We start from the raw sequence: 27,749 nt of genomic DNA on the forward strand, positions 1-27,749 counted from the left end.
GAGGAGAGGGGAGAAGCCAGAGAGGAGCGGAAGGTGGGGACAGGAAGGGTTGGAGACTGTGTCCCTCCCACGAGGCCACTAAGTCTGGGCCTGACCCCCACTGGTCAGTGGGACACCAGCCAGGGTGAGCCCGAGGAAGCCGTCGCCTCCAGGGAGGGACACAGGAGCAGGGCCAATGTGGTTGTTCAAAAGCGAGAGAAGAGACTCCTGGAGGGAAACAGGACAAGCTCAAGAGGCAATAAGGACCTGGTGAGGGGGCACAGGGGACGGGCAGGCCCAGGGGCTCGGGGTCGGCTGACGTGGCTATGAGCCCAGGCATGGCCCACACTGGCTTCTTGACCTTGTTCAAATTTTTAAACGTCCCATGGGAGCGTGTCCTGGTCTTCGAGATGGGGTGGAAGCACCCTAGGGCCCAGGCCTGTAGTCGGCATCACAGGGGCGTTCAGCCCGGTTCGCGCTTGATAAATCTTCATCCGCTTCCCTTTCCACCCTCACCGTCTGTTACCGCTCCTCTGCCACTTTCCGCCCTGTGTTTCAGCTGAAGCAAAGAGCTCTATTATTTTTTGTTTGTTGCTTGGTTTTTATTAGAGTTGATGTACAGTGTATCAATGTGTATCAATTTCTGCTGTACAGCACCTGACCCAGTCATACATATATAGACATTCTTTTTCTCATACTAACTTCCATCACGTTCTGTCCCAAGAGACTGAGCTTTATTATTTTTAAAAATGTTTTTAAAAGACTGGTTTACATGAAAAATAATGTAAATGTTTGACAAAGGTGGTGGCATCAGGAACCTGAGGGTCAGATGCTGGGAACTGGCAACCTTGAATAAGGAGGAGGCAGGGATGCAGATGAGGCAGGGATGCAGATGAGGCAGGGATGCAGATGAGGCAGGGATGCAGATGAGGCAGGGATGCTGATGAAGGGAAGAAACAGGAGGAGGTGATGCGCGTCAGCAGGACTCGGCCAGACCAAGGGGGCAGTGGAGAGTGTGATGTGTGCAAGGGCAGCTCAGGGAACAACCCCTGTGCAGGACCAGACAGGCAGGGAGGTGAGAGCTGGGGCTGGAGGGACTCAGGCAGGCTCCAGGCACAGTGCTGGGGTTTGGGTTTCATCCTGAGAGGGCTGATGCATCATGAGGGAGGCTTAAGAACACAATTGTGATTCAGAAGCAGAGAATACCTGCAGGTACTGCTGAGCCCCCAGGGAGAGATGATGGGACTGGGCCAAGTGAATTTCAGTGGAGACAAGAAAAGGAAGTGAATCAAGAGATTCAGCAAAGACAGCATCAGCAGGACCTGATGCACAGAGGAAAGACAGGGCCAATTTGGCAGACGTGCAGGCATCAGGCTTGGACACGGTTGATGGAGATGCCAGAGCCTGAGATGGGGAAAGGTGGAGTGAGGAAAGCAAGACCATGAGGTCAGAGTCTATGTGTCTATGGGAAAGCTGAATATGGACAGCCTGGTGTCTAGAAATTCTTGGACTTATCTGGAACTCAGAGAAATGGGAGCTGGAGATAGAGGTCTGTGTGTCACGTGCAAGAGGACAGGAAGGGAGGAGAGTGCAGCTCAGAAAGCATCTAAGTATCACTAGCCCAGAGGGGCCATGGGAGGTTCTAGGGAGACATTAGATCACAGACAAGAGAGAGAGGACCCAAGGGGGTGGCATTGTCCCAGGCCCGGGGAAGTGGCCCTTCCAGGGCTGGTGGGTGGGAGCGTCTGTCCTGCAGCAGACAACAGTGGGCGTTGTCTGCAGAGAATCTAAGACAATTCAAACTGACTTATTATTACAGCCAAGTGCCAGCAGTTCTAGGCAGCATCAATGATAAAATCTTCCCCTGCCACAGGGAACCTCTCCCACAACCCCTTGCCCCATCCTCCCATTAGCCCCTACACTTCCCAACACACTTCCCGGCACTCTTTAAACTAATAACCTCTTAGTGTGTTTAATTTGGAGATTTCCTTTATAAGTGCTTTACTTCTTTTTCTGGACGATGGGAAATGCGTAACTTACTGTTTGATTCTGCCTTGGCTATTGGAATGCCATGAGAATTTTGGCTGGGTTGCAGGTCTGCACGGGCAAAGTTAGCTACACAACAGAATCCTCCATAGCATTCCTTTTAAAAAGTCATCAAGATGGTTTCATTTGTATGAATTCAACTGTCCTTCTTTTTCAGGAGTCCATAGAGTATAGAAAAGGAGCTCTTTCCAAGCTCTTGGAGCCTGTTTCTGTACACCACAGGGAACTATACCCATGCTCTTGGGATAGAACATGGTGGAAGACAGTATGAGAAAAAGAATATATTTATGTGTATGCCTGGCTCACTATGCTGTACAGCAGAAATGAACACAACATTGTAAATCAACTAATATTTATGTAATCAACTAATATCCTAATAAAAGTGGGTAATACATTTATTTTGCTCAAAAAAAAAAAAAAAACCCTTGGAACCAAAATAAAGAAGCAAACACTGTGTCAACATTTTTAAAAATTATTTTGGGGGAGTAGGGGACAACCACTTCCAGCAACAATGACAGTTCAGGAGTTCCCATTGTGGCACAGCGGAAACAAATCCAACTAGGAACCATGAGGTTGCAGATTTGAACCCTGGCCTTGCTCAGTGGGTTAAGGATATGGCATTGCCGTGAGCTGTGGTGTAGGTCGCAGACGCAGCTTGGATCTAGCATTGTTGTGGCTCTGGCGTAGGCCGGCAGCTGTAGCTCTGATTAGACCCCTAGCCTGGGAAACTCCACATGCCATGGGTGCAGCCCTAAAAAGAAAAAAGACAAAACAACAACAACAATAACAACAACAACAACAACAACAACAAGCAATGTCAGTTTAAAGACTAGCTTGATGCTGCTAAACTAATTCAAACAGTGTTACTTGTACACATGCTTTATAACAATGTTTTCTAGCTAGAGGTATGACCATAAAACTATAGAAATAGAGGTTGTATAGGAAACAACATCATTTTCCAAGAATCCATGATATGATGCCCAATGTCCTACCAAGAAGGTACTTGTAGAGGTAGCCTTTTCTATAAGACATGACAAAACAATGCAACTTGAAATCTCATCAATAATATTGGTAGCCCACCTCTAATACTGCATTTGCAAAGTCTGTCCTTGGATTTCTGACCAACCATCCTCTGGATCAATTGGGATGTCCAATCCAGGGGGTAGCTCAGAGCTTCTGTTTGCAGAGAACAAATCCCACCTTTCTAAGATAAATGGCTGTGGGGGATGACTTATGCTTTTCAGAAATCAGTTTAAAGCATACAGTGTCTATTTATCTCTGTATTTTCTTTATGAGGGAACAAAAGTCATCGTAAAATGAAGAAATACGATAGAATTCTTCACCATAAATCTAAGGAAGGGCATTGTTAAGTTGTATAGGACTGTGATTCTGTGTTTCCCACGTGAGGCTCCCGAAACCCTGAGGTATTCACTTCCTTCGGAAATATCTGATTATGTATTAATAATTTTCTTATGGGAAAAAGAATCTAGTCTCTTCCAAAAGAAAGGCCAGCAACTCTGCCCAGGGCGGGCAGTGGAGGCTGTGTGTTCCACTTGGAGTGGCTTCCAATCAGAATTTTATACTCTGTTGCTGGGTGTCTCCCGCTGTACCTGGTGCCTCCCATGCATCCTCCTCCTCCATCCTCCTGAGCCCAGATCAGGTGGCCATCTCCAGAACACCTGCCCTGGCTACTGCCCTCGATGGGCTCAGATCCCCATGCCCAGCTTGCTCCAGCATGTGCCCATCCTGTGTGTTGACACACGCAATGCTCAGCAGGGAGGTATCCCATCTGCTCTGCAGTGAGCAGCCCTAAGGCAGAGTCCTGGCTGAGCATTTTCCTTGCCTCCCACTCAGATCAAAGCTTGGAGTGTCCACTACTAAGGGCTCTTCATTAGTTGAAGAAAAGTACATGATCAAGACACACACACTTTGTAAACATTCATTCAACTCTCTGGGATGAATGTTGGAGGCCCCAAGGAATTTGTTGAGTCCTGTGACATGGTGACAACCCACCCCTCATGACTGGCTAGAGAGGCCCATATTCTGTCTTGAGACATCAGAGAAACCCCACAAGGGCAAGCTCCATATCCTGGGGCTGGGCTGTCTCAGGCCCAAAACTAGACATCAGCCACCACCCGGAGGGAACTTGGGGAAGGACCTCACATCTTGGAGCTAAATGAGCTTCGGTTTTCTCACTGTACTCAACACAGAGTTGTTTTCCTTTCAACAGCAGATGTGCAGTTAAGGAACCACCATTTGCATGCCACTGCCCTGCCTCCCTAGGACCTCTCCAAGCCTTTCCAGAGGATATCTAGCATCCAACAAATGCCCTGAGGATTCTGGCTCAGGCAAAGGGCCAGAATGCTCCAGCCTTGGGGTGGCCAATGGCAAAAAGTGTCATGATGAACTCATTTCCTAGGAACTGCAGGTGCCACGCAGGTTCTGCAAGAAACACCCTACTGTGTGGGAGGTCTGATGACCACTTTTGTCTCTGCCTCCACTGTGTGTCTCAGGAATCTCCCCTTCCTCTTTGGGCCACTTATTGGGCCCAGAAGGCTTGACCTAGGGAGGGAGGTCGCAATGCCATGGGCCATAAGAAGAGTGGATTGGAGGCTATTTCCCATCTTGAGTGAGCATCAGGATCCCTTGGAGGGCTTGTTACATCCCAGATTGCTCACCCCATGCCCAGAGGTTCTGATTCAGGAGGTCCCGGGTGGGTCCTGAGAATTATGGGCATTTCCAACTAGTCCCCAGGTGGTGCTGATGCTGCTGGTCTGGGGAGAAGCACTGTCTTAGACGCAGGCACCCACCTGGATCCTGACTGACCCCACCTATCGATCCGGCCAGGCCCTGAGATGAAGTCAGGACAGAAATAGTGCTCTCAAGGGCAATTAGAGATGGTAGAGGAGACAGACACAAAACGAAGAAACACACAAAAACCAATCAAGAAATGTGCTGCAAAGGGAAAGAAAATGGAGCCATAGGAACACCTGCAGGGTGGGCTGGCCTGCTTTAGACACGGCGGTCAGTTGTCTTCTTGCAACTTTTAGGCTGAAGCCTGAAGGCTGAGAAGGCAGCCAGGCAGATAGGAATTGGGGATCAGGACTCTGAGATGGAAAGGACGCATGTTTGAAAACGGAGAGAAGAGGGGCTGGACCTCGGGGAGCGAGCAGCTGACAGCAAGACACTAGCCTGGAAGGTCACGCTCAGGATGCTTGAGGTTATTTCGCCAGCAACCAGCAGCCACTGCTTTATTTGCCGCAGCCACTGCTTTATTTGCCACAGCCACTGCTAGAGCTCCGCTATGCCTCCTTCAGAGTGATGGACCTTACTTTGCTGGTTTGCTAGGGCGCAGGCCAAACTCTTTGGAACAAACTTTGGAGCAGCATCAGACATCCTTCAGGAACTGACAAATGGATAAACAACATGTGCTGCATCCGCGGGGTGGAATATTATTCGGCCTTAAAAAGGAATGCAATTTTGACACACGCCTCAACAAGGTAGAACCTTGAAAACATGCTGAGTGACGAAAAGCCAGACACAAAAGGCCACATATTGTATGCGTCCATGTAGGGGAAATGTCTAGAATAGGCAGATCCACGGAGATAGAAAGATGAGCACTTGCGGGGGGCGGGGTGGGGGTGGAGGGACGAGGGAGGGGAAGATGAGGAACAGAGAGTGACGTTAGTGGGCACAGGGTGTCTTTGGGGGGATGACGGAAATGCCGTGGGATTGAGCCAGGGTGATGGTTGTGGCACACGGCGAAAATAATGAAAACAGCAGAAACTGCACATGTTAAAGGGGGGACTTTTAGGTGTTGTGAATTAGACCTCAGTTAGAAACATCCTAACTAGGAGGTAAAACTCTCCTCTAAAAAATGTCATTTGGCCTGTCTACAGAATAAAAATGGACTCACAAACACAGAGAACGGACTTGTGGTTGCTGAGGGGGAGTGGGAGGGATGGACAGGGTATTTGGGATTATAGATGCAAACGGCTACAGTTAGAATGGATAAGCAAGGAGGTCCCGCTGTACAGCCCGGGGAACTCTATCCAGTCACTTGGGATAGAACACGATGGAAGAGACTATGAGAAAAAGAATGTCGATATGTGTATGGCTGGGTCGCTTTGCTGTGCCGAAGAGATTGGCAAAACACTGTAAATCAACCATAATAAAAACAAAATAAAATATCATTCAGGAAACTGGGTCCTCTCATGGCTGAGATACACAACTCAGCTTAAATCTGCAGAGTCTCCATCTGGGACAGCATTTCTTCCTCCCAGCAAGCCGGCATCTTTCGAAGAACATAGAAGCCATGACGCAAGTGACTCCTTTCTGCCCGTCACCTGCCTGGAAGGCCCAGCAAGTGTGTGGAAAACAGATATGTTTAAGGTCAGGGTACACTGAGTCTGAATTCTGACTTGCACCCATTGGTTGTGTGGCCTAGTGCCAGCTGTGTAAACATTCTGTTTTGTTTGTTTGTTTGTTTTGTCTTTTTGCCATTTCTTGGGCTGCTCCTGTGGCACATGGAGGTTCCTAGGCTAGGGGTCTAATCGGAGCTGTAGTCACCAGCCTACGCCAGAGCCACAGCAACAAGGGATCCGAGCCACGTCTGCGACCTACACCACAGCTCACGGCAACGCAGGATCCTTAACCCACTGAGCGAGGCCAGGGATGGAACCCGCAACCTCATGGTTCCCAGTCGGATTCGTTAACCACTGCGCCACGATGGGAACTCCTAAACATTGTGAATAGTCTCTTCATCTATAAGATGGACAAAGAACGCTTGCAAGGTCATTCTATGGACTTATGAAAATATATGCGTGGAAGACGCAGAAGCAACAGACACAGAGTAAGTCCTGTTATTCATAGACTTACTGATGCCCTTGATAGCATCCTGGCAGTTAGTGCATTTTATATGCGATCCTAGGAATCCATTGTGGCAGAGAAAGAGCTGGTGGGGTATACGCTGCGAAACACGGGGTATCTTTTTCAAATTATTGTCTCCTGACACACACACATTTGGAATCTGAGGCTGATTTCCTCCCACCCCCCGACCCCCGTCACGTGAGTCTGTCTGCTTGCTTCAATTCATGCTCTCAAAGCTGTGTTTCTGAAAAGATGCATATGCAAATCACATTTTTACAATTCTGATAATATTTTCCCATGGTTCCCCATTACATGCTCGGGGGTGATTTATCTTCATTTATGATTCATTTGCAATTGGCAGCAGCTCCTAACACTTTAGTTTTAAGCCTCTTTTCTCCCCAGACTCTGTCAAGTTGTAAAAACACACTTTAAAACACCCTTGACATTTTAAGGAACCCCCCGCTCACCTATTCTAGAAAATCAAACTTTTACTTCTAAGGCTTTTTTTCTACAAGCAGGGGATCGGGTTGTATTTCTGGGTCAGCAGTAAACACTGAACAGGCTTGCTTATTTTCCACTGAAATCCCCCAAAGACTTTCAAAAGCAAGGCAAAAGAACGCAAAATTCAGGACAATGTAAGCAGTTCTCGCATAGCTCAGGGGCAGGGGGCGAGGGGGTCCCCCCATGGGGAGATTGTGCAAGCACAGCTGTCTGTAAGTCATGAGGTTCCCCCTCTCCTGTCCACAGTGGGTCCCCCCCAAACCCTCTGACAACACGTGGAGCAAACAGGTTCAGGGAAGACCAGCTTAGGTTTACTTGAGTTGAAACAGGTACAAAAGTGTAAACACCTAACAACTACCAAAGCCAGGGCCCCAGGCTTCTCAGGACCCCAGGATGCCTCTGTTTGGGCTGAAAGAGGTGGACGCAGGCAGCCTCCCAGCCCTGGGCTTAGTCATGGTGAGAAACGCACCTTGTTTTGACATCACAAAGTGCTGTGGGCTCTGTGATCCCATGGAAAAGCCCACGCCTCTGATCTCCCCGTGAAAGCTGCCCCCCTAAAGGGACATGACGCAGACGAGGCTGTGACACAGAGGCCAGGACAAGCAAGCCCCAGCGGGGTCCCCCTCCGCCCACGTGGGCCTGGGATGATTTTTGCTTTTCTCCTTGGACCCATTCATCTCATCTGCAAGCTCAGAGCAGCTGCGGTGGCTTCATCACATTGCAGGGAGGCAGCTGGAACGATCGAGATGCTGGGCAAGCAGCTGCTGAGCAGGCAGCATCTGGGCACCCCCCACCCCGCCCCCACAGGAGAGGCTCGCACCCCGAGGAGCCAATGTCACCACCCATCAAATCCTCATCACGGGTCTCGTGCCCACCTCTGGGATGTGGAAGCAGCACGGAGTAAAACTGATAGTAATTACGGGCTGCACTCTTGGGTGGGTAATTATAACCAGATCGAACATTTATTGATTTCTTATTCCATCCCAGGCACTGTGCTAAGCTCTTTCCATACAACAACTGGTTCAATTCTCTCGGCTCCCTGTGAGGCAGGGACTAACATTGTCCTTGGTGCCAACCAGTGGGGAGCAACGTGTGTGTGTGTGTGTGTGTGTGTGTGCGCGCGCGTGAAGAGGTCGTTTAGGTAAAATTAAAACATTTATGGAATATGCATTTTTTCACCTTCAGGGTAGATATAGTTTTACTGACTTAGGCATAAAAGTGGAATTTTTACAGTCACCTGCTTTATGAATAGCATTCTAACGAGAGAATAAACCCTGCTTTTTAGACACTTACATCCAAATATCTAGACATCTGGGGGGGCGGAAACAACTGGAAGCAGCTGCTAACATCTTTTGCCCTTGAATTCGACCACAGGCTATTCTGCAGAGAGAGAGGGGCTTCGGACTACGCTGAGATGGTCCCTGATGTTGTGTAATTTAAAACACCCTTAATGACTCTCTTCTATAAATAAGCTCTCTTAAATTCTAGAGTAAACTAGTTGAGATTTGCAGCTTTATTAAAATCTGCTGAAAGGCACAGTATCAACTGGATCAGGCAGGGGGGCAGAAGGTTTCTGTTGCTCAAATTCTAGTCATTTCCAGACTTCTACTCATGTTTTGGCAACTCTGTGTTTAAAGCACAAGGTTCAGTCTTAAAACTGTGGCTCTGACGGTCTTGAGTACTTGGAAATGAAGAACGAGATATCTAAACAACTCATCAAGAATGTGATACGCAGCTCTGTACAGACCACGGATCCAACACTGGGAGAATTCAAAACTGTCCAGCGTGGCCCTGTCTTCCTTCAGTTCACACAAAATCAGGGGAGCTAAGACAGAGAGGGAAAGACAGCTGGACTGTATGCTCAGGGTCTTCTCCATGCAGTGTAGACTGTCTTTGAACAGTAACCACAGACTCCAGGGAGGCCAGCAGAGGCTACACATAGTGAGGCAGGAGCACAACTCTAGAGCCAGACAAAAGAGGGGACACAAGGGGACTTCCCTGGTGGCGCAGCAGGTTAAGGATCCAGCATTGTCATTGCAGCAGCTCGGATCATTGCTGTGGCACAGGTTCGATCCCTGGCCTGGGAACGCCCACATGCTGTAGGTGTGGCCAAAGGAGGAGGAAAAAAAAAAAAAAAAAAAGGAGACGTGAGGAACACGTGTATATGGAAATGGGCCCAGGGTTTTCTAGAAAACTTGGGCTGACTGGGTCCTGGGAAATCATGGTACACGTGGTGGGACGCTGGGAGTGGATGCACCACTTCACAGGAACCTGATCCTGTTCCTTTGGCAGAAAAGCGTCCCTGAACAGGTGTTTCAATCACAGTTTACTGGCATCTATTAATTTACAGGTCTGGTGCTGGGGAGTTAAAGAGAAGATACTGTATGCCAGCTCCCATGGAACTCAGACTCCAAGAAGAGAAGCAGACTTACGAAGGGATTTAGTAACATCTACATGCTATGATAAAGATGTGTTGGTAAAAAGAGGAGGAAAAAATCCATCTGAGTTGGGGCAGGGGTAGGGGGAATGCAGACTGAACAGGACAAGCTTTTGAAGGTTGTGCTGGAGGTGGACACAAACAATGGGGGGGACACTAACCACCAGCGGAGGTGATGACTGCATTCCAGTCCCGGGGGGTCACAGTCCAGGCACGTGTGAAAATGGGGGATAATTCCATTTGGGTGAAACGGAGGGCATATGGTCTGAAAGAGGGCTTCCCTGAGGAGGAAGAGGATGGGAGGCAGCCTCACATGTGAACAGGGAGCCTGGTCATGACACTGAGGGATTTATGAGCCATCCCGAGGAACCAGGATCCCTCACACAGAATGGGGGCCCATCAAGGGTGAGTGAGCACAATGGTGACACTGTGTGCTTGGGAAAGAGAAGAAGACAGATAGGGGACCATGACAAGTCCGAGAGTCTAGTCTGGCTTCTTCATAAGACAAATTGGTAGCAGGAAATTTCTGGAAGGTCATCTAGGAGACTGTTGAGAACCAGCTGTGCACAGGTGCAAACCTAGAGCGGAGCCGGGAAGAGGAAGGGCACACCCAAGAGACTCCGAAGGAAGAGACATGAGCATCCAGACCAGATCTAGACCGCGGAAGAACAGGTCCCACCAGCCTGAGGAGAAAAGATTACAGTTGGGAATGAAAGCCCACTCAGGGCTGGGGGAGACTTGGAAATTGTGTGCAGAGGGGCTGCCTTTGGGAGAATAACAGGGCGCCCCTGAAAGACTGAGCAGTGGATGGCAGGTCAGGCTTGGGGCATTCTTTTGGACTCTGTGGCCCTGGGAGACGGGTCTCAGAGAAAGCCAACGGATTAAGACCCAAGGGCTGAGAACTGGGTGCCCTGGCATCCATCTCCTCTTAGAGGGCCAAGGAGAAGGAGAAGTCAGGAAAGAGAACTACTGAGGGACAGACAGCCTGGGGACATTAGGAAAAAGATCATTGTGGAAGTCAGAGCTGGGGGTTCCATCAGGAGAGGGTGACAACAGGGACAAGAAGACAAGGATAGGGTCAACGGAGGAAAAGGCATTGGACGTAACGCGAAGATGGTCCTAAGTTTGGGATCTCTGAATGTGGAGGGGAGTGGGTGGTATGGGAGGGAAATGGACAGAGAAGAGGAAGGGCAGCTGAGGCTACAGGGAGGCAGAGTTTAGCTACAAGGTTGGCTGGCGATGGAGGAATGAATGGCTGGCTGGCTGGAATCGATTTTTCTTTAACCGTGGAGCTATCCGAGCACACGTGCAAGTAGAAAGGAAGGGGGAAATGAAAAGGGCTTCGGAAGGAAAGTAAGAACAAAGAAATTCAATAGGGACACCAAACCCTGGAGCCTTGGAGGAGAAAGAGATAAATAGGACCTAATACACAGGCCAAAAAAAAAAAAAAAAAAAAAAAAAATGGCCCTAGGGACAAAACAGTAGCCCTCTCTCAAACGGAGAAAAGGATGCAAAGACATCTACAGAGATAATGATCTATGTGTTCAGAGTAATTGCTTCAATCTGCGCTTTATTGTGAACCTGTCATAAATCACCTCCGATTAATTCCTCTAACCTCAAGAAAATGCCACGGACAATCCAAGGTAAACTCTGCCAACAGCCCGCCATCCACGCAGGTACTCAGGTAAGCTCTTATTTCCCTAACGCAAGGAAGAAATGTCCCTTGATATTTAAATAAAAAGTTTTGAAATCGTATAAAATCATTTCCCATTGGAAAATAATGCCAACTATCCTTGAAAAGATCCAAAAGTGGTTCCTGAGAAAACCTGTTCCGGCTCAAACCTCAAACGGTCGATCCCAAATCAACTTTACGTATCCTGAGTCAGAAGGCTGGGAAGTTTAAGGAGAATCAAGTGTTGGGTTTATCTACACATTACCGCCTACAGAGATGGGCAGAAAACATCACTCCATAAAATACTCATGGAGTACCCGCTGTGGCTCAGCAGAAACAAATTCAACTAGTATCCATGAGGATGTGGGTTCGATCCCTGGCCTCACTCAGTGGGTTAAGGATCCGGTGTTGCCGTGAGCTGTGGTGCAGGTCGAAGACGCGGCTCGGATCTGGCATTGCTGTGGCTGCGGTGTAGGCACTAGTGAAAATGTCCACCATAAATAATGCGCGTGTGACTCTAAGAACGCTTCTCCAATGAGGATGGTGGCTGCAGATGACAGAGTCAGCACGCAGCGGCCCTAACTTCACCCCCCTTTCTGTCTGGCCATTCACTCAAACCCCAAGAAATAAAAAGAAAGCCTGCTTCCTGGGCCCTCACTGTGATCCAGAGATTCAGGGATAGGCTTTTTGAACTTTGTAATTTCTTTCTTTCTTTTTTTTTTTTTTTCTTTCACTTTTTTGGCTGCACCCTCAGCATATGGAAGTTCCAAGCCCAGGGATCAAATCTGGGCCATAGCGGCAACCCATGCCACAGTTGTGGCAACGCCGGGCCAGGGAACTTGTGCTGCCACAGAGACAGCACCAGATCCTTAACCTGCTGTGCCCCAGCTTGAATTCTTGAACTCTGTAATTTCTTCAGACCAAAGACTTGAGAATCCGAAGGTCTCTGATGGGTGTGAAGACTGCAGGCCTTGGCGGAGGGCTGGAGGAGCAAGCTTCAGCCGTGGGGTCGAGCCCCAGCCCACTGCTAGTTTGAGAGCTCACCACTGAAATCACCTTTTTTTTTTTTTGTCTTTTTAATGCTGTACCCAACACATATGGAAGTTCCCAGGCTGGGGTTGAATCGGGGCTACAGCTGCCAGCCTATACCACAGCCACAGCGACACCGGATCCGAGCCACATCTCGACCTACACCACAGCTCACAGCAACGGATTCTTAACCCACTGAGCGAGGCCAGGGATCGAACGAACACACATCCTCGTGGATCCTAGTTGGGTTCATTACTATTGAGCCACAATGGGAACCCCTCTGTGTTTCACTCTCAGTCGTGGCTTCTACACATCACTGTGTTTGGGGAAGGACCAGATGTTATCATTCACATATTCTTTTTATTCTTACACATTTTTTAAAGGTTACACTCCATTTGTAGTTATTGCAAAATATTGGCTCTATTGCCCGTGTTGTACAGTACGTCCTTGAGCTGGTCTTACACCCACTGCTCTGTGCCTCTAACTCCCCTACCCCATCACCACCTGCCTCCGCTGGTGACCACTGGTTTGTGCTCAGATCGGTAAGTCAGCTTCTTTTTCGTTACAGTCACTGGTCTGTAGATTCCACATATAAATGATATCACACAGCATTTATCTTTTTCTGTCTGACTTACTCCACTTTGCAGACTACCCTCCAAGGCCATCCATGTTGCTGCGAATGGCAAAATTTCGTTCTGTTTATGGCTGAGTGATATTTCGTTGTATATATGGACACATCCTCTTTGTCCATTCTTCTGTTGATAGACACCTAGGTTGCTTCCATGTCTTGGCTACTGTAAATCGGGCTGCAATAAACCCTGAGATGTAGGCATCATTTTGAATGAGTGTTTTTCATGTATTCTTTTTAGAACAAGGTCTACCCCACGTGCCAGGTTTTCAACGAGGCACTGGAACTCAGAAACGAACAAAACCAGCAAAAATCCCCACGTGCATCCTTTCGCACAGAGGCCAGCACATTATAAACGTGTCTTTCCCTCTGCCCCCAACTCTGAACCAGGACACATGGGCACCTCGTCGTTGTCATCCCTGGCCCTTCCCCCAGGCGCCGCGATTCTCTTGGTGGCAGCATTGAAGTCCCCTGTGTGTCCCTTGATTTCTCTGCTTACCCTTTGCATTTTCCCCTCGAGCTCCATCGCCACCCCTGCTGGCCAGTCAGAAGCCATCTGCCCCCTGACAGCACAGCAGCGTGTAAAGCGGGGTCAGTGTTTTGGGCAGGTATCCAGCAGCTCACAAGCGAGGCACTGTCCTAAGCGCGTCTTAGGCACTTGCTTATTTCATCCCCAGAACCACCCATTGTGTCCAGTTGCTACCTGTGGTTTACACTTTGAGGAAACGGAGACACAACGCAAGGAATTAACCTGCCTGAGACCACGCAGCTCGTATCTCTCCTAAGCCTTGCCTCCAACAGGCAAAAATGGTCCCCTTCTGGTCTCTTTGCCATTGCTCAGAAGAGGTTTTCTTCCGCTGTAATCAATTTCCCTGCCTAAAACCAAGCCACTCCTGACGGTTAAGGGATCCAATCAAACACGATTCCCCACCACGTCCAGAGGGGCTGGGGTGTGTTTGAGTCTGCAAGCGGAAACGGAGGACTTGTAGAAATGCTTTGGAAAGCCAATGCCAGCACGGAGCCGCTGCCTTCCACAGAATTAAACTGCGGGAACGCTAAAAGCATTGAATGGACCGAGCATCTCTTTATGCGCCCAGGATGTGGAGACCTATTGCTATGACTGATCGCACATCTTGGTCTTCCACCAACTGGGAATGTCTCAAAGGCAGGACTCACGTGCCACAGACCACCGATAAACTAGGAGGACTAGGAAAGGGAGAGCATGAGAGCAAAAGTCTGGCGTGGGGCCGGATTCCACCTCCCACCAGGGCAGGGGCTCCAATCCATCTGGGACGACAGAAGCCGAGCAAACTGGCTGCAGGCTCTTCCACGTTCTCGGAGGGAGCTTCTCCCAGGAGAAGCCCAGAGTACATACATACCAAGGCAGGGACTCGGTACCTAAAAACATCTCTCATGAGCGGACCCCCTCCGGGGCTCACCTTTACTTAAACAAACCAGCATTTCAGAGATACGACTGGAGAGCAATCAGCTCCCCTAAGAGAGATCGCTGGAGATGATGCAGGCTGATATTTTGTTCACATTTACTCTGTGTGTGTGTGTGTGTGTGTGTGTGTGTGTGTGTGTGTGTGTACATGTGGTGAGGTCATCGAATTCCAATCATGAGGATTTTTAGAAAGGGAGTATTCTGATCTGGTCTTGCTCTTTGATTATCTCACATCTTTTTCTCAAATATTTAACAAGAAGGTTTAATTTATCAGGACTCATATTTAAACAGAATTTGTCTAATGATTTTGGGGCAGGGGCATGAAGAGTTAAAACAATGAACTCCAACAGGGACCAAAAGAAAACGCCTTAGGATTTTGGAGTCATCATTAGCTTTTTTTTTCCTTACTGAAATTTTTATCTTTGTAGGATCACATGCACTTGTCAAGCAATAAGATAGAGACTCTCTGTCCATCTGTATATTTTGCTTTCCCCAGTGGTAACATCTTTGCAAAACTTGAGTATAATCGCATAACAATCAGGATATTGTCACTGATGGAATCCACCGATCCTCAGATTTCCCATTTTAATTGTACTTGTGTGTGTGTGTGTGTGTGCACGTGCACATCATTAATTGTCATTTAGAATAGCTTATATTATTGATCTGCTATCGATCATTCCAACTGTTCATTCACAACGGATGCTTTTTCAGCTCTTACGATGCGGCAGGCATGGTGCCAAGAACTCTATCTGCACCATGTAAATCAACAGCCTTCTTGCCTCCTTCTTCTGGTAACAGAAACCCTGCCTCCCCCACTGGCGCTGTGCCTTGTATTCCTCCCCCAAAGAGGTGGGGAGGTGACTTAAGGGGCCCATCAGAGGATCTCTCTGGAATACGACCCTGACAGGATGACCCAAGGACTGTGCTTATCACACCCTGACAAGCCTGTCCACTGGTCCTCCCAACAGGTCCCGAGTGGCCCTCGTCCCTGTCCTGCCTGAGATCTGGTTCTCTGGGCTTCCTCTAGTTCTGCCAGCTCCTCCACCTCCTCCCTACAGATCTTCTTTTTGCTGAAGTCAACCGAGCCTGCTTGCATTGCCTGCAATCAAAGAACCTTGTTGATTGAGCCAGTGCTGTGATTAGATTCTTTCCTTAGATGGGGAACCAGGCCCCCTGGAAGCCCGGGAGCTGCCCCAGGTCTCGTGGCCATGAAGGGGCTGAGCGAGGATGCAGAGAGGCTTGCCTGTCTGCAGAGCTGATGTTCAAGGTGATGAGCAGAGCGCCTCCTGCTGCTCGTAGGGAGAGACACGGGACCCAGCAGGCATTTGCAACTCTGGGCTCCTTCATTCCATCTCTGAGGGGTAGGTTCAGCCATGCTCTGATACCTGCTCGTAAGTCTTGGTTGGAGCAGACACTGGTACAGCAACTTTCTCATGGCCAGACCTGCCTGTGTAGCTCTGCTGCCCTTACAGGATGCCTACGCCGAACCACACCGCACCCTTGCTGATTAAAAGGATCCTTTCCAACACGCCCTTCCCTGCACCTCTCCCCCCAGGGTCCCACACAGGAAATGCTCTTTCACCATTTTTGACATGGACTGCACATTTCCTTTAAAAAATGAAAGACAGAGAGAAAGGGGGGAATGCATGCATTTTACACTTTTGAGTCACCGCGAGGCATTTCTGGGGCATTAGCGTGTGCTTTTACAACTGGTCTTCATCAAAGGGTTTTCGTCCGCTCGCCAATGTGTCATCCGTCCTAATGACTCCCCAGGAGCGCTCGTTCCTTTCGGCGTGATTTATGCTGGCTTATCATTTCCTCCTCCTTCTCCTGGGGGAGGCTGCTCTAAGAGGCAGCTCAGCCCACGTCGGAGTCGCCGCTCCCAGCCCGCTCTTCGTGTTAAGGAAACCAGCTAATAGCGCTGTTCACAAACCGCCCCACTGGGAGACAGGAGACAGCTGCTCACTGTTGAATGGTGGGGACCAGATAAGATGGGGGACGCCCGCCCCCAGGAGAAAACACTGGGTCCTCCCATAGCTCTTGGACTCACTTTTCCATGAGAACATCTCTGGGGGAAGGACAGTGGGGATCTTCCCGCACCACCCAACTCATCCTTGCAGATCAGATGGGGCTCCTGGGGCCCAGGGTGTGGTGGGGGCAGGGCTGGGATGAGCCAGGAACAAGCTGAGGTTCCCATGTGGCCTGAGCTTGCGCAGGACTGGGGAGAGGAGCTGCACACAGAGAGATGGGTCCTCAGCCTGCCCTGTCTTTCTCCCTGGCAGGTCCACTAGCCCCCGGTCCTGCCCCTGGAGCTGAGCAATGACAAGGCACAGCCAGGCAGGAAGGACCAGAGCACCAGGCAGGGGGTGTCACAGCCCTTCTCCTGGCCCCATGCATTCTTGGGTGCAGCCATTTGGGTGCTTCTCTGAGGCTCCCCACGGCCCTGCTGAGCAGCACCGCTCACCCCCCAGCCTGGCCCTCCCCTGGGAGGCCCAGAAGAAGCCCAGGGTGGGAGGGAGTGCCTTTCCAAATGTCACCATGACCAGGGAAGGTCACGGCCAGAATGCACATGCTCTGAGCCTTGAGAGAGGGGGCCAGCGTCAGAGAGGGGAGGTTACATCTAATGACAACTTTCCCCCATCAGGACATTGTTGGGGCCCCACTGTCCTGATAACGGCTTCCGTGCATGTGAAGAAATGCCCATGGGGAAAGGGTGGCTCCCTGGAGCTGGCAGTGTGCCCAGCAGCTTGGGGGGAGACCTGGAAACATGACCACAGAGTGGCCAGTGGCCCGTCCCCAGGCAGGCAGCAGCTCCTGTGGGCCCCCTCGGAACCCCGGGGCAGGAGTGACTGTCTGGGAAAGCTCTGAGGAAGGGGCTTGAGTCTGAGATGGATGCTGGGTAACAGGACCGTGGTGGGGGCGAGGGGAGGAGGGGAGGGTGGGAGGCACTGTTCTCCAGTCACCGGAAGTGGACATTGTCCTGGGCAGCTTTGGGGTCCTCCCTTTTGAAATTACCTGCTGGATTCTCTGGTGATGCTTGACTCCTTGGGGTTCCCAACCGGGAGCCCCAGCTCAGGGCTGCCTCACTGCTGACCACCAGCCATCAACCTCATGTGCCCAGGGCAGCTTCCGAAGTCTCTTTCCACCAAGAGTTTGTGAGGCTTGATAACTAAACACAATCCTTAGGTGCTAACTGACACGGGGGTGCAGAGAGAGCTCACTTTTACCCCAGGAAGTAACCTCAGGTGTGTAAGGACCTCAGACTACATCCTGAGTCAAGTTCACGGCTGCATTCAGCCCCAGCCTCCCTCCTGCTCCAGTCCCTAAGCTCACACAAGGCCCTCACAACGGAGCCCAGTACGGCTCCTTGAACATAGATAAGGTGTTGATGGGTTTGCTATTCAAGTTTAAGTAAACAAACAGCCAAGGTTTCCAGGAAAGCTGATTTTGAACTCCCAGCGTAAAACAAAATTGTCTCTGGTGCCCACTCTGCATAAGGAAGACCCCAGCACAGCTTCCCTCGGGTGGGGCGAACCCTTCATCATCACAGGCTGCATCATCCCCTTCTCTGCCTCCCCGTCAAAGCACGGCTCCCTGAGGGCTTGGTCCAGGGACAGCTGAGCGACAGTGCTGGGTGGGTGGGGCTCACCGCCCAGACCAGAGGCACCTCGCAGCAGCAGGGGATGTCGGGGGCACCTGGCCCAAGAACAATGGCGTCACCTCTGCTCCTTCTGCCAGGAGCCGCATCCAGGCAGTGGGCTGTCCGAGGGCTTCCCGGGTCAGGAGCGGTGCAGGGGAGGAGGTGGGTGCTGGCAGGGTCTCTGGGGCACTCGCCACCCCGCCCGAGAGCAGCGCTGTTGTGGTCCTCCCAGAGACTGGATTTGAACAGCCTTTTCTCTCAGGCTCACCTCACCTGGGATGCTTAGGAAGTTTACTGATGCCCAGATCAAAGTAAGTCCAATCCGACTCCCGACCTGGGCACTCTTTTTTTAGGCTCTCCATCTAATGCGCAACACAATGGAGAACCACGGGTCCAACCTAGAGCAACTATATTTTCTTTCACTTAAAAAAAAAATGTATTGGAGTATAGTTGACTTACAAAGCTAGAGTATAGCTTCAAGTATACAGCAAAGTAAATCAGTTATACATACACACATATCCATTCTTTTTCAGATTCTTTCCCCATATAGGCCATCGCAGAGGACTGAGTAGATTTCCCTGTGCTATAAAGCAGGTCCTGGTTACTTATTAATTTGGGATACAGTAGCATGTATACACCAATCAGCAACTGTATCTTCTGAATGCATGTGTGGATACACATCAAAGCCAGGGTCTGGCGGCCCTCTAACCACAAAGTAGGAATTCCTTATCTGGAAACAACCAGCACCCTGGGTCTGCCACCTGGAGCTCTTGGTTTAGTTTCCAGCTCCACCGCTATGGGAACCACATGCACTTGGGCAAGTGCTTCAACATCCCTGCTCTTAGGGTCTCCATCTGAAAATGGGCAAGAGGACCCTTGAGGTTCCTGCATCCATGTGCCCTCAAGCACCCAGCACCATAAGCACCCAGCACCATAAGCACCTAGCACCATAAGCACTTAGCACCATAAGCACCCAGTACCATAGACACCCAGCACCATAAGCAACTAGAACCATAAGCACCCAGAACCATAAGCACCCAGCACCATAAGCACTTAGCACCATAGGAACCCAGCACCATAAGCACTTAGCACCATAAGCACCCAGCACCATAAGTACCCACTATGTGTGAGGCTTGGTTCTGGGCACTGGAGATTCAGCCAGGGACCAGCCTAGCACCTGCCCTTTAGAAATTCCTTTCCAGCTGACTTCTGTCTATTTCCACACTGGAAGTTCTATGAATCTAGGAGGCTACTGCATTTATCTGGGCAATAGCTCAGTTAGAGACACAGAGAATATGTCCAATCAAAGAAGAGTAACCAGAAGAAGATTTTCCCCGAGTCATGGGAGGGCCTGAAAGTGAGGGAGATGAGGTTAAGTAGGAGCTACAGGGGATGGGGAGACAGTGGATTTATCCAGAAATCTCTTTCATGTTATTATCCATATTGCGAAGGCTGGTTCTTTAAGTACCATTTCAGCGTATTTATTTCTAACACGACTACTTTCCTGTAGCTTTGAAGGGGGTGTAACAGTAATGATGATGATGACGAAGGGACCCGTGTGTCTTTACACTCTCCACTGACCCCTCCTAGCAGCTTCCCATCCACTGGCCACCCCAGGGCTCCCCGATCAGCTTCTGCACCCCTGCCGAAAGCCCGCAGCTCCCCTCACATCTTCCCTGAACATCCGTGCCTCTGCAAGGTGCTGCCGGACGGTTTTGCCTCTCACTTGACCACAACCTCCTAACCCTGATGTGTCTGCAAAATACAATGACACCCAACAGCTGCTCCAAGGACAGGCCAGGAAGCAGTGATGTAGGACAGTGACGTCCTAAGGCCAAGAGGCCAGTTTCACTCGCCCCCTGTCTTCTCACCAAAAACGCTTACATCAGTAAATTGGAACATCGCCTGGTCTGCATTTCTGGGATCAAAAGCGCCAACTGTCCTGGGATGGGCTCTTTGGTGCTTAGAAAAAAACAGGAGCTGCTCTGAGTTTAACAAAGTAACGCTTTCTGATCCAAATAAAATTTAGGACAGAGAAGAGATTCTGTATGTACAAAAGAATCTATTATTTTTCCCAAATTTCTCAACTTCCCCAAAGTGGTAATCCCTTCTATGCTGTATTTAGAAAAAAAAACAAAACACCATCTTATTGACTCTTTAAATAAAACTTTATGTACAAAATAAAAGAAAAATGAGGAAATACGACCTGTCATGGCAATCACATAAGAATTACGGCACCTATAAAATACTACAACTGCTTCGTAAAATAACTTTCATCCATCAGCAGTGGAGATGGCAGAGGAATATAAACTGTCCTCATTTTATAGAGGTACAAAGATAAAGATAAAAATATGTAAATGCATAGGTTAGAATTAAAAAAATAAATCAGCACTTCCATGGATTCAGGAAGGACTCAGCTGAACCAGTGATACCGGGCCTTTATAATAAGGTGACTTTTTAAATTTAATTTAATTTAATTTTATCTTTTGCTTTTCAGGGCCATACCTGAGGCATATGGAGGTTCCCAGCCTACAGATCAAATCAGAGCCACAGCTGCTGGCCTACACCATAGCCGCAGCAACTTGGGATCTGGCCACGTCTGTGACCTACGCCACAGCTCACGGCAATGCTGGGTCCTTAACCCACTGAATGAGGCCAAGGATTGAACCCACATTCTCATGGAACCTGCATCCTCGGTTTGTTACCTCTTAGTCATGATGGAAACTCCCAGCAAGTGACTTTTTAACCAGAGGTCATGGATTTCTGAATGAAGAGAGATTCCCTTATAAGCACGGAGTCTGTACTACAGGCTAGGAAGCTAGGAAGCTCTGTACTTGCCTTATTTGCCAAGGTTAAGGGCAATTCCAGAGACAAAGTGATTTTCTCAGTTTTCACAATGAGAAGGATCTTTTTTTTATTTTTCATTTTTATTTATTTATTTTTGCTTTTTAGGGCTGCATTCAAGACATATGGAGGTTCCTAGACTAGGGGTCAAATTGGAGCTGTAGCCACTGGCCTATACCACAGCAATGCAGCATCCGAGCTGCCTCTTCGACCTACACCACAGCTCACGGCCCACGAGCGAGGTCAGGGATCGAACCCGCAACCTCATGGTTCCTAGTCAGGTTCGTGGACCGCTGAGCCATGACAGGGACACCTGAGAGGGATCTTTGACCTTCATATAGCTATATATTTGTATTTATATTTGATTTATAGCGATATAGACACACATCATGGAAGCAGTCAACTGTCTACTTACAAATATTCACCACACACACTTCAATTTGTTCAGTTACATATTTAAAATATGTTGTGTACGTTAATTATCAATATTGCTTTTCACTAGCCTCACACCTTACAAAACGCTTTCATTTGAAATCTCTGTCATCTCTGGAGTCTTCCTGAGTCATCTAACAGCTTTCTAGACCTAGCATCTTCACTTGCATCTGAATAGCCCAGGATTCAGTCATTTGTCCCTAATTATTTCTTAAACTCCCCCACCTCACTCAAGCTCCATGGCCTCCATACTTAAGGAATCCCACCAGCTCTCCCATCATGTCTCCAGGGGCCTCTGAGGCCCATGCACGACATCCTACATTTCATTCTCAGCACAGCAGTCAGGGTACCACTTTCAAGATACAAACTGCATGGCTCCCTCACTTACAGTGGTTTCCCACAGTGCACGGCACAGAGCCCCGTCAAGGGACTTGATGGGATCTGGTCTTTATCAGCCCTTGGCTGGCTGCCAGATCATTCTCCAAGCCTCCGCCACCTGGCCCTCGGCCAGCGCCTCCCCGCCACAAGCCCCTGCCCCACCTGGGTCTGTGCGTCTCTGTTTGCTCGACCTGAAACCCACCTGGCAGCTCCCCTAGGTGATGGTGCCTCCAGGCTCAGGCTTTTCCTGATTCACCAAAGGCATCTTTTATCCCCGTGTTTATTCTCTCAGAAGCAATAACAGCATCTTTCATTATTTGAAGTCTCACCCATTTGACATCTTACTGCCCCGCTAACCTGCAAGATTTCAGGGAACAAGACTGCTTTTACTTTGTTCCTCCCTGGACCCCAAGCAGTGTTTGCACAATGCTTGCTTTACGGGGTGGGGCGGGGGGGGGGGAGGGAGGGTGTGTGTGTCAAAAATATTGAATGAATTGCAGCAACACCAGCTAACATTTAAGGAACACTCATTATGCCCCAGGCTCTATGCTAAGTCCTTTCATGGATTGTTGATTTAATTCTTTAAACAAGTGGATAATCTTGGTGATCTCCATTTTATAGACATCAAACTGAGGCTTAGAGAGGTCAGTTCCTAAATTCACACAGCATAGCCCGGGTTTCATCAAGATTATCAGATTTCTGGCCAAGTGCTTCCAATTTATCTAGTAAAATAAATAACTCTCTTGGAAATCTAAGCAAATGTGACACAGAAGAAAAATACTTTTTTTTTAAAAAAAAAGAAGATAGAAGAGGACACAGTAGGCTCAGTGAAATTGGATCATAGGTTCACAAAAGAAGCAGTTGCCTCCGTGGCTCCCGAAGTCCTCTTTTCAAGATTCTGCAAAGTTTGTTTACTGAAAAGAGGTACTGCATGTTTCCCTTGATAACACAAACAGCAAGTCACTCATTTTTGTTTGTGCCCCTAAAAGTCCTCAGGCCCAGGATCGGATCTGAGAGAGCCAGACGCTTTAGATGGGGAAATGCAATGCCAATACTTGATACTCAGACGCGAATGCCACATCCTGGTTTCTCATGTTCTCCTAGCACCATCCTTCCTCGCGGTCCACACGTGTGCTAGCGAGTCAGCTGTCCTTCGCCAAGCTCTGAGGATTACACCAGGACAACTGGCCCAGCTGGCTGATCTTGTCTAGAGAAAGATGTAAAACCCTCAGAGTCTGGTTTGGTGGGCCAAACATTTAATGCTAAAAAAAAAATGTTTTTAAATTAAACTGAGGGAAATCAAGTTGGCGTGGGATGCAGTAGACCTGCTAAGGTAAAGGTTTCCTTTAAGAACTTAAAAATAAAGAAATATTTACCCTTCTGGTTAAACTAGTACATCAATGACAAAGGGAGTTCTGTCAATGATACTTCAAAAACAAACAAACTCATGGGAACAAAAAGGCAGAGTTACCAGAGGCAGGGGGTAGGGGTGGGGATTAGATATTAGATGAGGGGGTCAGAAGGTACCAACCTCGAGTTACAAATAGGCACTAGGGATATAATGTACAATGAGATAAAGATGATGAACCTGGCTGTGCCTTATCAAGTCATTATGAGGGTAAATCCTAGGTGTTCTTATCATAAGGAAAAAATGTTTATTTTTGTCTCTTTTTTTTTTTTTTAGGGCCACACTCATGGCATATAGAAGTTCCCAGGCTAGCGGTCAAATTGGAGCCACAGCTGCTGGCCTGCACCACAGCCATAGCAACTCAGGATCTGAGTTGCATCTGCAACCTCCACCACAGCTCACGGCAACGCCGGATCCTTAACCCACTGAGTAAGGCCAGGGATTGACCCCACATCCTCATGGACATGAGTCAGATTTGTTTCCACTGCACCACAATGGGAACTCCCCATCAATTTTTAATTTCTTTAATGTTGTATCTGTATGAGATGATACATGTTTACTACTTATCGTGATCACCACGTATGTAAGTCAAATCATTTTGCTGTGCACCTGAAACTTACACAGGGCTGGATGTCAATTGCACCTCAGTAAAACTGGGAAAAAAGGACGGTGAAGATCTAGTACCCACAGAAGGCCTCCTTCAACCATGAGCAGCCTCCTAGGGCTAAAGCTACTAGAAATTGAGGCTGGAGACCTTGGAGCCTTGGCTGGAGCCAGGGCCAGCAGGAGCCAGACAGGTATGATCACAAGGCTGAAAGAGGGACTTTTGAATAGAAAGGGCAGTGCTGAAGAAACCCAGAGCAGAACGTCCACTGACAGAGACAGGAATAATAAGGCTTATCCAACACAGCTGCTGAGAGAAGGACCCAGAATGTGGAGGACACCATGGTTCTGCTCCCTAAATCAGGAACCTGATGTGAGGCAGGAATGGCTTATTGGGCCTCCTGGGCCCTGAGCTAATAATTCAAAAAGATACACACACCCCAATGTTCACAGCAGCACTATTTGCAACTTCCAAGACATGGAAACAACCTACGTGTCCACTGACAAATGAATAGATAAAGAAGATGTGGTATATCTATACAATGGAATATTACTCAGCCATAAAAAAGAAAGAAATTTTGCCATTTGCAGCAACCTGGTTGGCCTGCGAGCATTATGCTAAGTGAAATAAGTCAAAGACAAATTCTGTATGGTGTTACTTATATGTGGAATCTAAAAAACAGAACAAACTGGTGACTATAACAAAAAAGCAGCACGAATATAGAAACAAACTCGTGGTTACAAGTGGAGGAGTGGAAGGTACAAAGTACTGGGTATAAGACAGGCTCAAGGATGTATTGGACAACATGGGGAATAGAACCAATATTTTGTAATACCTGTAAAGGGAAAGCAACCTTTCAACATGGCATAAAAAATCTAAAAAAAAAAATTTGAAAAAACAAAGCTAATTTATTAAGCATTATTATAGGCTGGGCACTGGGAAAAATGCCCTTTAATCCACTCCAGCTCTGGGAGGATTTTATTCTCAACTCTATTCTTCTTTTATAGAGAGGTTTACAAAGAGGGAGCAGTGTTGAACCTCTGAATCCCACTTCTTCCTCGAGGCCTGTGGCTTAGCTTCCTGACTGCCTCTCCCATGCTCCTCTCAATGGCTTATCCTTTCCTCTTGCTCTGGTCCTGATGATGATGCAGGGCTTCTGAGAACGAATTCCAGTGTAGACATCCATCACATGTGAGTGGGGTCCCTGTGACTAAGTTCCAACTTAAGAGGTCAAGAATAATTTCCAGGGAGTTCTTGTTGTGGCTTAGGGGGTGAAGAACCCGACTAGTATCCACAAAGATGCAGGTTCGACCCCCGGCCTCACTCAGTGGGTTAAGGATCCAGCGTTGCCACGCGATGTGGCATACACTGCTGATGCAGCTTGGATCTGGTGTTGCCGTAGCTGTGGCGGAGCCCAGCAGCTGCAGCTCTGATTCGACCCCTAGCCCAGGAACATTCATATGCCACAGGTGCCGCCCTAAACAGAAAGAAAAGAAAAGAATTTCTGGCTGCACAAAGTCAGGATGGCCTCCCCGCGCTGGCTGCCACCCCAGACAAGCAGGTACCCTCTGGGTCCTACCATCTCTAAGGGCACTAGCAGTTCTGCCGTGCTTGTTGCCCAGCTGCCCAGCTGTCTCACTCTGCCGTCCAGATCTGTCCTGGGAAAGCAGGACAGGTTACCGGGAGCCAGTGCTCTGAGCCGCCTGCTGAGCTGTCTGTCCTCACAGGCAAACCTGGACGCGAATTTGCATTTGAAAAGTTGATCTCTGCTCCTGCCTGGGATTCTCATAAATCAAAAATGGTCAGTGTTTACAGCAGAGCCCAAAGGGAGAGCTGCTGGGACAGCCCCCAACACTTAAAAATTCTATACAGGAACCAAGAAAACTTCATGTGAGGAGCCGAGACTGGAGCAGGTAATGACCGATTTCCATCTGGTTCTCATTTAGAAAAACTGGACGACCGGGAAAAGGGTACAAATAAAAATTGGAAGCAAAAAAATCTTTAAAGGCAAGCTGGTCCCCGATTCTGAACATGGAGAGGTTTATTCTCACAATTCTACTTTTTCCTTGAGGCCAGTTAATTGTTCACATAACTTGTCAGGCTATGAAGAAGGCAACATGAAAACCTGACAGGCAGTGGGGGGTTACGACCTTGGTATCAAAGAGAGGGGCTCTCAGGTCTTCCCCCCGACCCCTCGCCACCCTCCCAGTCAGGGATCGAACCTGAGCCACAGCAGTGACAACACCAGATCTTTAACTCCCTGCACCACCAGGGAATTCCAAGATCTTCAATTTTTTTTCTTTGTCTTTTTAGGGCTGCACCTGCGGCATATGGAGGTTCCCAGGCTAGGGGTCGAATCAGAGCTACAGCTGCTGGCCTACGCCACCGCCATGGCCACAGCAACGCCAGATTCGAGCCCCGTCTGTGACCTACACCATGGCTCACCACAATGCCAGATCCTTAACCCACTGAGCAAGGCCAGGGGTTGAACCCATGTCCTCATGGATACTAGTTAGGTTTGTTACGCTGACCAAACCAGGATCCTTAAACTTGAGATGGATGAGGTTCGCTTTGGTAATAATGCCACAGAAAGGACATGTGCCTCTGTCTTGACACCCCAAAAGTACCATGACAGAAACAAACCACCCACAGTTCACACCAGAAAATAAATAACTGCTGTATGTCATATATATTTAGCCATATATTTATGTAGATATATATACACACGCATATATACACACATACTACAGGTATGGGTAAATTCAAAACAACTAAAATTATACCAGACAAAGTCAAAAATTACACAATTCTTCGGAGAAGAAGGCAGGACAAAACTTGGAAGAGGAAGCGCAATGTATTATTTATCTAATGTCTCCATCAAATCCGAAAACTTAATTTATTAATACCCTCTAGTATTTGTTTTAAATCGATTCAGATTAGCTTATCCTTTGCTGGTGTACAGAATGCAAGTGCTCTGAAGATGAGAAGGGCAGGAATCCTGCATCCTTCATCTTTGCATCCTAACGCCCAACACAGTGTCTGAAACACGGCTGAGTGGATGAACAAATGAAGAAACATAAACCATTAAACAGAACTTCAGGTACTTGAACATCAAAATGTGCAAAATAAAAATGGCAGAACACATCCCAGATTAAAAGTCTTTTCTCCATTAATAAAAAAGGATTGATGATACTTTTTAATATTTGATCTATAAATGTTGGAAGAAATGACATTTAAAATCATACCTTCCAAGAAGCCCTAATTTCTATTTCTAAAACAAAACAAAACTCTCTCTCTATATATATATAGATTTCAGGGCATAGACTTACATTGGCACTGCTGTAGAATTTTTTGAAATGTCACTGAAAGTATAGCCTGAATAAATAGATTTTTCTACACATAGCACATCGATTATTGGTTCAACCTCACAAAATGCACCACTGCATTTTATAATGACCAATATTTATGTAATAGTATATATTATATAATGCGTTAGGACAAGTGTATTTATGCATTCTGTGTCAGTGCAGCAATATAATTCCAAGTGCATTCTGAGAAATCCCACTCTTTATGTAATGTTTCTGTTTGCTTTTCCTATTTCCACTTAGAGGCACGCCATGCCAATAATTAAAGGGGAAAAAAGATGCTAATTCATCAAAACATTTAGCCCGTACTTGTCCATGGCCACAAAAGGTGACCCCTTTCCGTGATCACCACATTCTGATGGTGGGACCTCCTCAGGTCAGTTAGGGTCTCTATCTGAGGAGGTCAGAAAGGAAGAGGAAAACAAATTTGTTCAAAAGGAGAAGTATGACTGCTCTTTGTGGACAAAACAGTG

At 48.2% G+C, this 27,749-nt stretch overlaps 1 protein-coding gene and 1 long non-coding RNA gene across 7 annotated transcripts in view; both read right to left on the reverse strand.

Annotated features, from left to right (window-relative positions):
• The window catches only part of ADAM12 (ADAM metallopeptidase domain 12), a 380,482-nt gene that overhangs the window by 232,659 nt on the left and 120,074 nt on the right, over positions 1-27,749 (reverse strand). The window lies entirely within an intron of this gene.
• LOC146397132 (uncharacterized) lies at positions 21,154-27,500 on the reverse strand. Its single transcript, XR_014827175.1, has 2 exons — positions 26,381-27,500; positions 21,154-23,732 (listed from the first exon to the last, which is right to left on the reverse strand). It is a non-coding gene; the product is annotated as an uncharacterized LOC146397132 (long non-coding RNA).

This window comes from Sus scrofa, chromosome 14, assembly GCF_054392235.1.
Source record: "Sus scrofa isolate SSC_HxYL_T2T_F1_AM1 chromosome 14, Sscrofa_HxYL_maternal_Yorkshire_Landrace_v2.0, whole genome shotgun sequence".
Lineage (NCBI taxonomy): Eukaryota > Metazoa > Chordata > Mammalia > Artiodactyla > Suidae > Sus > Sus scrofa.